Below are 12,731 nucleotides of genomic sequence, written 5' to 3'. Positions count from 1 at the left end.
TGCTCTTACCAACTTAGCTACGACGACGGCTGTCCAATCTGCTGCTTTCGTGGGTATTTATATTTTTGCTTGTAAGCTAACCATGAGAGTGTTCACCAGCGCCACCCTCTTCCATAGCGGTGGACGTAGAACGTCCTGTAATACCGTGAGTGTGACGTACAACGTCATCTAACGGCGAGGGCGGAAACTGTGCGAGACCCCTCTTATGCTACCCATGGCATCAAGTCTTCCATAACCGAGACCCTCGTTAAGCAATTAGCAGATAAGGTAAGGAAAATTAGGGACTCGTTTTGACAAACTTATGAAGAAAGCCGACAATCACCGAAACCAAGGTGCATAGGGGAATGTTTAAATTTTTTTTAATGTGTTGTGCTAATCAATGGGATAATGATACTTCGATTAATCTATCGATTGAAGAAAATTGCTTATATTTCAGCAGAAAAAACAACCATGCCGCCGGTGGGATCCGAACCCACGACCTCCGAATTTCGCGTCCGGTGCTCTTACCAACTGAGCTACGACGACGGCTGTCCAATCTGCTGCTTTCGTGGGTATTTATATTTTTGCTTGTAAGCTAACCATGAGAGTGTTCACCACCGCCACCCTCTTCCATAGCGGTGGACGTAGAACGTCCTGCAATACCGCGAGTGTGACGTACAACGTCATCTAACGGCGAGGGCGGAAACTGTGCGAGAGCCCTCTTATACTACCCATATCATCAAGTCTGCCAGAACCGAGACTCTCGTTAAGCAATTAGCAGATAAGGTAAGGAAAATTAGGGACTCGTTTCGACAAACTTATGAAGAAAGCCGACATCACCGAAACCAAGGTGCATAGAGGAATGTTTTAATTTTTTTTAATGTGTTGTGCTAATCAATGGGATAATGATACTTAGATTAACCTATCGACTGAAGAAAATTGCTTATAAATCAGCAGAAAAAACAACCATGCCGCCGGTGGGATCCGAACCCAAGACCTCCGAATATCGCGTCCGGTGCTCTTACCAACTGAGCTACGACGACGGCTGTCCAATCTGCTGCTTTCGTGGGTATTTATATTTTTGCTTGTAAGTTAACCATGAGAGTGTTCACCAGCGCCACCCTCTTCCATAGTGGTGGACGTAGAACGTCCTGTAATACCGCGAGTGTGACGTACAACGTCATCTAACGGCGAGGGCGGAAACTGTGCGAGAGCCCTCTTATGCTACCCATGGCATCAAGTCTGCCATAACCGAGACCCTCGTTAAGCAATTAGCAGATAAGGTAAGGAAAATTAGGGACTCGTTTTGACAAACTTATGAAGAAAGCCGACAATCACCGAAACCAAGGTGCATAGGGGAATGTTTTAATTTTTTTTAATGTGTTGTGCTAATCAATGGGATAATGATACTTAGATTAATCTATCGATTGAAGAAAATTGCTTATAAATCAGCAGAAAAAACAACCATGCCGCCGGTGGGATCCGAACCCACGACCTCCGAATATCGCGTCCGGTGCTCTTACCCACTGAGCTACGACGACGGCTGTCCAATCTGCTGCTTTCGTGGGTATATATATTTTTGCTTGTAAGCTAACCATGAGAGTGTTCACCAGCGCCACCCTCTTCCATAGCGGTTGACGTAGAACGTCCTGTAATACCGTGAGTGTGACGTACAACGTCATCTAACGGCGAGGGCGGAAACTGTGCGAGACCCCTCTTATGCTACCCATGGCATCAAGTCTGCCATAACCGAGACCCTCGTTAAGCAATTAGCAGATAAGGTAAGGAAAATTAGGGACTCGTTTTGACAAACTTATGAAGAAAGCCGACAATCACCGAAACCAAGGTGCATAGGGGAATGTTTTAATTTTTTTTAATGCGTTGTGCTAATCAATGGGATAATGATACTTAGATTAATCTATCGATTGAAGAAAATTGCTTATAAATCAGCAGAAAAAACAACCATGCCGCCGGTGGGATCCGAACCCAAGACCTCCGAATATCGCGTCCGGTGCTTTTACCAACTGAGCTACGACGACGGCTGTCCAATCTGCTGCTTTCGTGGGTATTTATATTTTTGCTTGCAAGCTAACCATGAGAGTGTTCACCAGCGCCACCCTCTTCCATAGCGGTGGACGTAGAACGTCCTGTAATACCGCGAGTGTGACGTACAACGTCATCTAACGGCGAGGGCGGAAACTGTGCGAGAGCCCTCTTATACTACCCATGGCATCAAGTCTGCCAGAACCGAGACCCTCGTTAAGCAAATAGCAGATAAGGTAAGGAAAATTAGGGACTCGTTTTGACAAACTTATGAAGAAAGCCGACAATCACCGAAACCAAGGTGCATAGGGGAATGTTTTAATTTTTTTAAATGCGTTGTGCTAATCAATGGGATAATGATACTTAGATTAACCTATCGATTGAAGAAAATTGCTTATAAATCAGCAGAAAAAACAACCATGCCGCCGGTGGGATCCGAACTCACGACCTCCGAATATCGCATCCGGTGCTCTTACCAACTGAGCTACGACGACGGCTGTCCAATCTGCTGCTTTCGTGGGTATTTATATTTTTGCTTGCAAGCTAACCATGAGAGTGTTCACCAGCGCGACCCTCTTCCATAGCCGTGGACGTAGAACGTCCTGTAATACCGCGAGTGTGACGTACAACGTCATCTAACGGCGAGGGCGGAAACTGTGCGAGAGGCCTCTTATACTACCCATGGAATCAAGTCTGCCAGAACCGAGACCCTCGTTAAGCAATTAGCAGATAAGGTAAGGAAAATTAGGGACTCGTTTTGACAAACTTATGAAGAAAGCCGACAATCACCGAAACCAAGGTGCATAGGGGAATGTTTTAATTTTTTTTTAATGTGTTGTGCTAATCAATGAGATAATGATACTTCGATTAATCTATCGATTGAAGAAAATTGCTTATAAATCAGCAGAAAAACAACCATGCTGCCGGTGGGATCCGAACCCACGACCTCCGAATATCGCGTCCGGTGCTCTTACCAACTGAGCTACGACGACGGCTGTCCAATCTGCTGCTTTCGTAGGTATTTATATTTTTGCTTGTAAGCTAACCATGAGAGTGTTCACCAGCGCCACCCTCTTCCATAGCGGTGGACGTAGAACGTCCTGCTATACCGCGAGTGTGACGTACAACGTCATCTAAAGGCGAGGGCGGAAACTGTGCGAGAGCCCTCTTATACTACCCATATCATCAAGTCTGCCAGAACCGAGACTCTCGTTAAGCAATTAGCAGATAAGGTAAGGAAAATTAGGGACTCGTTTCGACAAACTTAAGAAAGCCGACATCACCGAAACCAAGGTGCATAGAGGAATGTTTTATTTTTTTTATAGTGTTGTGCTAATCAATGGGATAATGATACTTATATTAACCTATCGATTGAAGAAAATTGCTTATAAATCAGCAGAAAAAACAACCATGCCGCCGGTGGGATCCGAACCCACGACCTCCGAATATCGCGTCCGGTGCTCTTACCAACTGAGCTACGACGACGGCTGTCCAATCTGCTGCTTTCGTGGGTATTTATATTTATGCTTGTAAGCTAACCATGAGAGTGTTCACCAGCGCCACACTCTTCCATAGCGGTGGAAGTAGAACGTCCTCTAATACCGCGAGTGTGACGTACAACGTCATCTAACGGCGAGTGCGGAAACTGTGCGAGAGCCCTCTTATGCTACCCATGGCATCAAGTCTGCCAGAACCGAGACCCTCGTTAAGCAATTAGCAGATAAGGTAAGGAAAATTAGGGACTCGTTTTGACAAACTTATGAAGAAAGCCGACAATCACCGAAACCAAGGTGCATAGGGGAATGTTTAAATTTTTTTTTAGTGTGTTGTGCTAATCAATGGGATAATGATACTTCGATTAATCTATCGATTGAAGAAAATTGCTTATAAATCAGCAGAAAAAACAACCATGCCGCCGGTGGGAGCCGAACCCACGACCTCCGAATATCGCGTCCGGTGCTCTTACCAACTGAGCTACGACGACGGCTGTCCAACCTGCTGCTTTCGTGGGTACTTATATTTTTTGCTTGTAAGCTAACCATGAGAGTGTTCACCAGTGCGACCCTCTTCCATAGCGGTGGACGTAGAACGTCCTGCAATACCGCGAGTGTGACGTACAACGTCATCTAACGGCAAGGGCGGAAAGTGTGCGAGAGCCCTCTTATACTACCCATGGCATCAAGTCTGCCAGAACCGAGACTCTCGTTAAGCAATTAGCAGATAAGGTAAGGAAAATTAGGGACTCGTTTTGACAAACTTATGAAGAAAGCCGACAATCACCGAAACCAAGGTGCATAGGGGAATGTTTTAATTTTTTTTAATGTGTTGTGCTAATCAATGGGATAATGATACTTAGATTAACCTATCGATTGAAGAAAATTGCTTATAAATCAGCAGAAAAAACAACCATGCCGCCGGTGGGATCCGAACCCACGACCTCCGAATATCGCATCCGGTGCTCTTACCAACTGAGCTACGACGACGGCTGTCCAATCTGCTGCTTTCGTGGGTATTTATATTTTTCCTTGCAAGCTAACCATGAGAGTGTTCACCAGCGCGACCCTCTTCCATAGCGGTGGACGTAGAACGTCCTGTAATACCGCGAGTGTGACGTACAACGTCATCTAACGGCGAGGGCGGAAACTGTGCGAGAGCCCTCTTATACTACCCATGGAATCAAGTCTGCCAGAACCGAGACCCTCGTTAAGCAATTAGCAGATAAGGTAAGGAAAATTAGGGACTTGTTTTGACAAACTTATGAAGAAAGCCGACAATCACCGAAACCAAGGTGCATAGGGGAATGTTTTAATTTTTTTTAATGCGTTGTGCTAATCAATGGGATAATGATACTTAGATTAATCTATCGATTGAAGAAAATTGCTTATAAATCAGCAGAAAAAACAACTATGCCGCCGGTGGGATCCGAACCCACGACCTCCGAATATCGCGTCCGGTGCTCTTACCAACTGAGCTACGATGACGGCTGTCCAATCTGCTGCTTTCGTGGGTATTTATATTTTTAGCTTGCAAGCTAACCATGAGAGTGTTCACCAGCGCGACCCTCTTCCATAGCGGTGGACGTAGAACTTTCTGTAATACCGCGAGTGTGACGTACAACGTCATCTAACGGCGAGGGCGGAAACTGTGCGAGAGCCCTCTTATACTACCCATGGCATCAAGTCTGCCAGAACCGAGACTGTCGTTAAGCAATTAGCAGATAAGGTAAGGAAAATTAGGGACTCGTTTCGACAAACTTATGAAGAAAGCCGACATCACCGAAACCAAGGTGCATAGGGGAATGTTTTAATTTTTTTTAATGTGTTGTGCTAATCAATGGGATAATGATACTTAGATTAACCTATCGATTGAAGAAAATTGCTTATAAATCAGCAGAAAAAACAACCATGCCGCCGGTGGGATCCGAACCCAAGACCTCCGAATATCGCGTCCGGTGCTCTTACCAACTGAGCTACGACGACGGCTGTCCAATCTGCTGCTTTCGTGGGTATTTATATTTTTGCTTGTAAGCTAACCATGAGAGTGTTCACCAGCGCCACCCTCTTCCATAGCGGTGGACGTAGAACGTCCTGTAATACCGTGAGTGTGACGTACAACGTCATCTAACGGCGAGGGCGGAAACTGTGCGAGAGCCCTCTTATACTACCCATGGCATCAAGTCTGCCATAACCGAGACCCTCGTTAAGCAATTAGCAGATAAGGTAAGGAAAATTAGGGACTCGTTTTGACAAACCTATGAAGAAAGCCGACAATCACCGAAACCAAGGTGCATAGGGGAATGTTTTAATTTTTTTTTAATGCGTTGTGCTAATCAATGGGATAATGATACTTAGATTAATCTATCGATTGAAGAAAATTGCTTATAAATCAGCAGAAAAAACAACCATGCCGCAGGTGGGATCCGAACCCACAACCTCCGAATATCGCGTCCGGTGCTCTTACCAACTCAGCTACGATGACGGCTGTCCAATCTGCTGCTTTCGTGGGTATTTATATTTTTTGCTTGTAAGCTAACCATGAGAGTGTTCACCAGCGCGACCCTCTTCCATAGCGGTGGACGTAGAACGTCCTGTAATACCGCGAGTGGGACGTACAACGTCATCTAACGGCGAGGGCGGAAACTGTGCGAGAGCCCTCTTATACTACCCATGGCATCAAGTCTGCCAGAACCGAGACCCTCGTTAAGCAATTAGCAGATAAGGTAAGGAAAATTAGGGACTCGTTTTGACAAACTTATGAAGAAAGCCGACAATCACCGAAACCAAGGTGCATAGGGGAATGTTTTAATTTTTTTTTAATGTGTTGTGCTAATCAATGGGATAATGATACTTAGATTAACCTATCGATTGAAGAAAAATGCTTATAAATCAGCAGAAAAAACAACCATGCCGCCGGTGGGATCCGAACCCACGACCTCCGAATATCGCATCCGGTGCTCTTACCAACTGAGCTACGACGACGGCTGTCCAATCTGCTGCTTTCGTGGGTATTGATATTTTTGCTTGCAAGCTAACCATGAGAGTGTTCACCAGCGCGACCCTCTTCCATAGCGGTGGACGTAGAACGTCCTGTAATACCGCGAGTGTGACGTACAACGTCATCTAACGGCGAGGGCGGAAACTGTGCGAGAGCCCTCTTATACTACCCATGGAATCAAGTCTGCCAGAACCGAGACCCTCGTTAAGCAATTAGCAGATAAAGTAAGGAAAATTAGGGACTCGTTTTGACAAACTTATGAAGAAAGCCGACAATCACCGAAACCAAGGTGCATAGGGGAATGTTTTAATTTTTTTTAATGTGTTGTGCTAATCAATGGGATAATGATACTTCGATTAATCTATCGATTGAAGAAAATTGCTTATAAATCAGCAGAAAAAACAACCATGCTGCCGGTGGGATCCGAACCCACGACCTCCGAATAACGCGTCCGGTGCTCTTACCAACTGAGCTACGACGACGGCTCTCCAATCTGCTGCTTTCGTAGGTATTTATATTTTTGCTTGTAAGCTAACCATGAGAGTGTTCACCACCGCCACCCTCTTCCATAGCGGTGGACGTAGAACGTCCTGCAATACCGCGAGTGTGACGTACAACGTCATCTAACGGCGAGGGCGGAAACTGTGCGAGAGCCCTCTTATGCTGCCCATGACATCAAGTCTGCCATAACCGAGACCCTCGTTAAGCAAATAGCAGATAAGGTAAGGAAAATTAGGGACTCGTTTTGACAAACTTATGAAGAAAGCCGACAATCACCGAAACCAAGGTGCATAGGGGAATGTTTTAATTTTTTTTTAATGCGTTGTGCTAATCAATGGGATAATGATACTTAGATTAATCTATCGATTGAAGAAAATTGCTTATAAATCAGCAGAAAAAACAACCATGCCGCCGGTGGGATCCGAACCCACGACCTCCGAATATCGCGTCCGGTGCTCTTACCAACTGAGCTACGATGACGGCTGTCCAATCTGCTGCTTTCGTGGGTATTTATATTTTTAGCTTGTAAGCTAACCATGAGAGTGTTCACCAGCGCGACCCTCTTCCATAGCGGTGGACGTAGAACTTTCTGTAATACCGCGAGTGTGACGTACAACGTCATCTAACGGCGAGGGCGGAAACTGTGCGAGAGCCCTCTTATACTACCCATGGCATCAAGTCTGCCAGAACCGAGACCCTCGTTAAGCAATTAGCAGATAAGGTAAGGAAAATTAGGGACTCGTTTTGACAAACTTATGAAGAAAGCCGACAATCACCGAAACCAAGGTGCATAGGGGAATGTTTTATTTTTTTTAATGTGTTGTGCTAATCAATGGGATAATGATACTTATATTAACCTATCGATTGAAGAAAATTGCTTATAAATCAGCAGAAAAAACAACCATGCCGCCGGTGGGATCCGAACCCAAGACCTCCGAATATCGCGTCCGGTGCTTTTACGCACTGAGCTACGACGACGGCTGTCCAATCTGCTGCTTTCGTGGGTATTTATATTTTTGCTTGCAAGCTAACCATGAGGGTGTTCACCAGCGCCACCCTCTTCCATAGCGGTGGACGTAGAACGTCCTCTAATACCGCGAGTGTGACGTACAAGGTCATCTAACGGCGAAGGCGGAAACTGTGCGAGAGCCCTCTTATGCTACCCATGGCATCAAGTCTGCCAGAACCGGGACCCTCGTTAAGCAATTAGCAGATAAGGTAAGGAAAATTAGGGACTCGTTTTGACAAACTTATGAAGAAAGCCGACAATCACCGAAACCAAGGTGCATAGGGGAATGTTTTATTTTTTTTAATGTGTTGTGCTAATCAATAGGATAATGATAGTTAGATTAAACTATCGATTAAAGAAATTGCTTATACATCAGCAGAAAAACAACCATGCCGCCGGTGGGATCCGAACCCACGACCTCCGAATATCGTGTCCGGTGCTCTTACCAACTTAGCTACGGCGACGGCTGTCCAATCTGCTGCTTTCGTGGGTATTTATATTTTTGCTTGTAAGCTAACCATGAGAGTGTTCACCAGGGCCACTCTCTTCCATAGCGGTGGACGTAGAACGTCCTGTAATACCGTGAGTGTGACGTACAACGTCATGTAACGGCGAGGGCGGAAACTGTGCGAGAGCCCTCTTATGCTACCCATGGCATCAAGTCTGCCATAACCGAGACCCTCGTTAAGCAATTAGCAGATAAGGTAAGGAAAATTAGGGACTCGTTTTGACAAACTTATGAAGAAAGCCGACAATCACCGAAACCAAGGTGCATAGGGGAATGTTTTAATTTTTTTTAATGTGTTGTGCTAATCAATGGGATAATGATACTTCGATTAATCTATCGATTGAAGAAAATTGCTTATAAATCAGCAGAAAAAACAACCATGCCGCCGGTGGGAGCCGAACCCACGACCTCCGAATATCGCGTCCGGTGCTCTTACCAACTGAGCTACGACGACGGCTGTCCAACCTGCTGCTTTCGTGGGTACTTATATTTTTTGCTTGTAAGCTAACCATGAGAGTGTTCACCAGCGCGACCCTCTTCCATAGAGGTGGACGTAGAACGTCCTGTAATAACGCGAGTGTGACGTACAACGTCATCTAACGGCGAGGGCGGAAACTGTGCGAGAGCCCTCTTATGCTACCCATGGCATCAAGTCTGCCAGAACCGAGACCCTCGTTAAGCAATTAGCAGATAAGGTAAGGAAAATTAGGGACTCGTTTTGACAAACTTATGAAGAAAGCCGACAATCACCGAAACCAAGGTGCATAGGGGAATGTTTTATTTTTTTTTAATGTGTTGTGCTAATCAATAGGATAATGATACTTAGATTAAACTATCGATTGAAGAAAATTGCTTATACATCAGCAGAAAAACAACCATGCCGCCGGTGGGATCCGAACCCACGACCTCCGAATATCGTGTCCGGTGCTCTTGCCAACTTAGCTACGACGACGGCTGTCCAATCTGCTGCTTTCGTGGGTATTTATATTTTTGCTTGTAAGCTAACCATGACAGTGTTCACCAGGGCCACTCTCTTCCATAGCGGTGGACGTAGAACGTCCTGTAATACCGTGAGTGTGACGTACAACGTCATGTAACGGCGAGGGCGGAAACTGTGCGAGAGCCCTCTTATGCTACCCATGGCATCAAGTCTGCCATAACCGAGACCCTCGTTAAGCAATTAGCAGATAAGGTAAGGAAAATTAGGGACTCGTTTTGACAAACTTATGAAGAAAGCCGACAATCACCGAAACCAAGGTGCATAGGGGAATGTTTTAATTTTTTTTAATGTGTTGTGCTAATCAATGGGATAATGATACTTCGATTAATCTATCGATTGAAGAAAATTGCTTATAAATCAGCACAAAAAACAACCATGCCGCCGGTGAGATCCGAACCCACGACCTCCGAATATCGCGTCCGGTGCTCTTACCAACTGAGCTACGACGACGGCTGTCCAATCTGCTGCTTTCGTGGGTATTTATATTTTTGCTTGCAAGCTAACCATGAGAGTGTTCACCAGCGCCACCCTCTTCCATAGCGGTGGACGTAGAACGTCCTCTAATACCGCGAGTGTGACGTACAAGGTCATCTAACGGCGAAGGCGGAAACTGTGCGAGAGCCCTCTTATGCTACCCATGGCATCAAGTCTGCCAGAACCGGGACGCTCGTTAAGCAAATAGCAGAGAAGGTAAGGAAAATTAGGGACTCGTTTTGACAAACTTATGAAGAAAGCCGACAATCACCGAAACCAAGGTGCATAGGGGAATGTTTTAATTTTTTTTATGCGTTGTGCTAATCAATGGGATAATGATACTTAGATTAATCTATCGATTGAAGAAAATTGCTTATAAATCAGCAGAAAAAACAACCATGCCGCCGGTGGGATCCGAACCCACGACCTCCGAATATCGCGTCCGGTGCTCTTACCAACTGAGCTACGACGACGGCTGTCCAATCTGCTGCTTTCGTGGGTATTTATATTTTTGCTTGTAAGCTAACCATGAGAGTGTTCACCACCGCCACCCTCTTCCATAGCGGTGGACGTAGAACGTCCTGCAATACCGCGAGTGTGACGTACAACGTCATCTAACGGCAAGGGCGGAAAGTGTGCGAGAGCCCTCTTATACTACCCATGGCATCAAGTCTGCCAGAACCGAGACTCTCGTTAAGCAATTAGCAGATAAGGTAAGGAAAATTAGGGACTCGTTTTGACAAACTTATGAAGAAAGCCGACAATCACCGAAACCAAGGTGCATAGGGGAATGTTTTAATTTTTTTTAATGTGTTGTGCTAATCAATGGGATAATGATACTTAGATTAACCTATCGAATGAAGAAAATTGCTTATAAATCAGCAGAAAAAACAACCATGCCGCCGGTGGGATCCGAACCCAAGACCTCCGAATATCGCGTCCGGTGCTCTTACCAACTGAGCTACGACGACGGCTGTCCAATCTGCTGCTTTCGTGGGTATTTATATTTTTGCTTGTAAGCTAACCATGAGAGTGTTCACCAGCGCCACCCTCTTCCATAGCGGTGGACGTAGAACGTCCTGTAATACCGTGAGTGTGACGTACAACGTCATCCAACGGCGAGGGCGGAAACTGTGCGAGAGCCCTCTTATACTACCCATGGCATCAAGTCTGCCATAACCGAGACCCTCGTTAAGCAATTAGCAGATAAGGTAAGGAAAATTAGGGACTCGTTTTGACAAACTTATGAAGAAAGCCGACAATCACCGAAACCAAGGTGCATAGGGGAATGTTTTAATTTTTTTTAATGCGTTGTGCTAATCAATGGGATAATGATACTTAGATTAATCTATCGATTGAAGAAAATTGCTTATAAATCAGCAGAAAAAACAACCATGCCGCAGGTGGGATCCGAACCCACGACCTCCGAATATCGCGTCCGGTGCTCTTACCAACTCAGCTACGATGACGGCTGTCCAATCTGCTGCTTTCGTGGGTATTTATATTTTTTGCTTGTAAGCTAACCATGAGAGTGTTCACCAGCGCGACCCTCTTCCATAGCGGTGGACGTAGAACGTCCTGTAATACCGCGAGTGGGACGTACAACGTCATCTAACGGCGAGGGCGGAAACTGTGCGAGAGCCCTCTTATACTACCCATGGCATCAAGTCTGCCAGAACCGAGACCCTCGTTAAGCAATTAGCAGATAAGGTAAGGAAAATTAGGGACTCGTTTTGACAAACTTATGAAGAAAGCCGACAATCACCGAAACCAAGGTGCATAGGGGAATGTTTTATTTTTTTTAATGTGTTGTGCTAATCAATGGGATAATGATACTTATATTAACCTATCGATTGAAGAAAATTGCTTATAAATCAGCAGAAAAAACAACCATGCCGCCGGTGGGATCCGAACCCAAGACCTCCGAATATCGCGTCCGGTGCTTTTACGCACTGAGCTACGACGACGGCTGTCCAATCTGCTGCTTTCGTGGGTATTTATATTTTTGCTTGCAAGCTAACCATGAGGGTGTTCACCAGCGCCACCCTCTTCCATAGCGGTGGACGTAGAACGTCCTCTAATACCGCGAGTGTGACGTACAAGGTCATCTAACGGCGAAGGCGGAAACTGTGCGAGAGCCCTCTTATGCTACCCATGGCATCAAGTCTGCCAGAACCGGGACCCTCGTTAAGCAATTAGCAGATAAGGTAAGGAAAATTAGGGACTCGTTTTGACAAACTTATGAAGAAAGCCGACAATCACCGAAACCAAGGTGCATAGGGGAATGTTTTATTTTTTTTAATGTGTTGTGCTAATCAATAGGATAATGATAGTTAGATTAAACTATCGATTAAAGAAATTGCTTATACATCAGCAGAAAAACAACCATGCCGCCGGTGGGATCCGAACCCACGACCTCCGAATATCGTGTCCGGTGCTCTTACCAACTTAGCTACGGCGACGGCTGTCCAATCTGCTGCTTTCGTGGGTATTTATATTTTTGCTTGTAAGCTAACCATGAGAGTGTTCACCAGGGCCACTCTCTTCCATAGCGGTGGACGTAGAACGTCCTGTAATACCGTGAGTGTGACGTACAACGTCATGTAACGGCGAGGGCGGAAACTGTGCGAGAGCCCTCTTATGCTACCCATGGCATCAAGTCTGCCATAACCGAGACCCTCGTTAAGCAATTAGCAGATAAGGTAAGGAAAATTAGGGACTCG

General features: G+C 45.6%; 1 non-coding gene across 1 annotated transcript; it reads right to left on the bottom strand.

Moving 5' to 3' along the window:
• Window positions 1-451: 451 nt before the first annotated feature.
• On the bottom strand, window positions 452-525 carry TRNAS-CGA (transfer RNA serine (anticodon CGA)). The gene has a single exon. It is a non-coding gene; the product is annotated as a tRNA-Ser (tRNA).
• Between the last annotated feature and the right edge of the window lie 12,206 nt (window positions 526-12,731).

This window comes from Amblyomma americanum, chromosome 8, assembly GCF_052857255.1.
Source record: "Amblyomma americanum isolate KBUSLIRL-KWMA chromosome 8, ASM5285725v1, whole genome shotgun sequence".
Lineage (NCBI taxonomy): Eukaryota > Metazoa > Arthropoda > Arachnida > Ixodida > Ixodidae > Amblyomma > Amblyomma americanum.
This window is presented reverse-complemented; position numbering and strand designations above follow the sequence as displayed.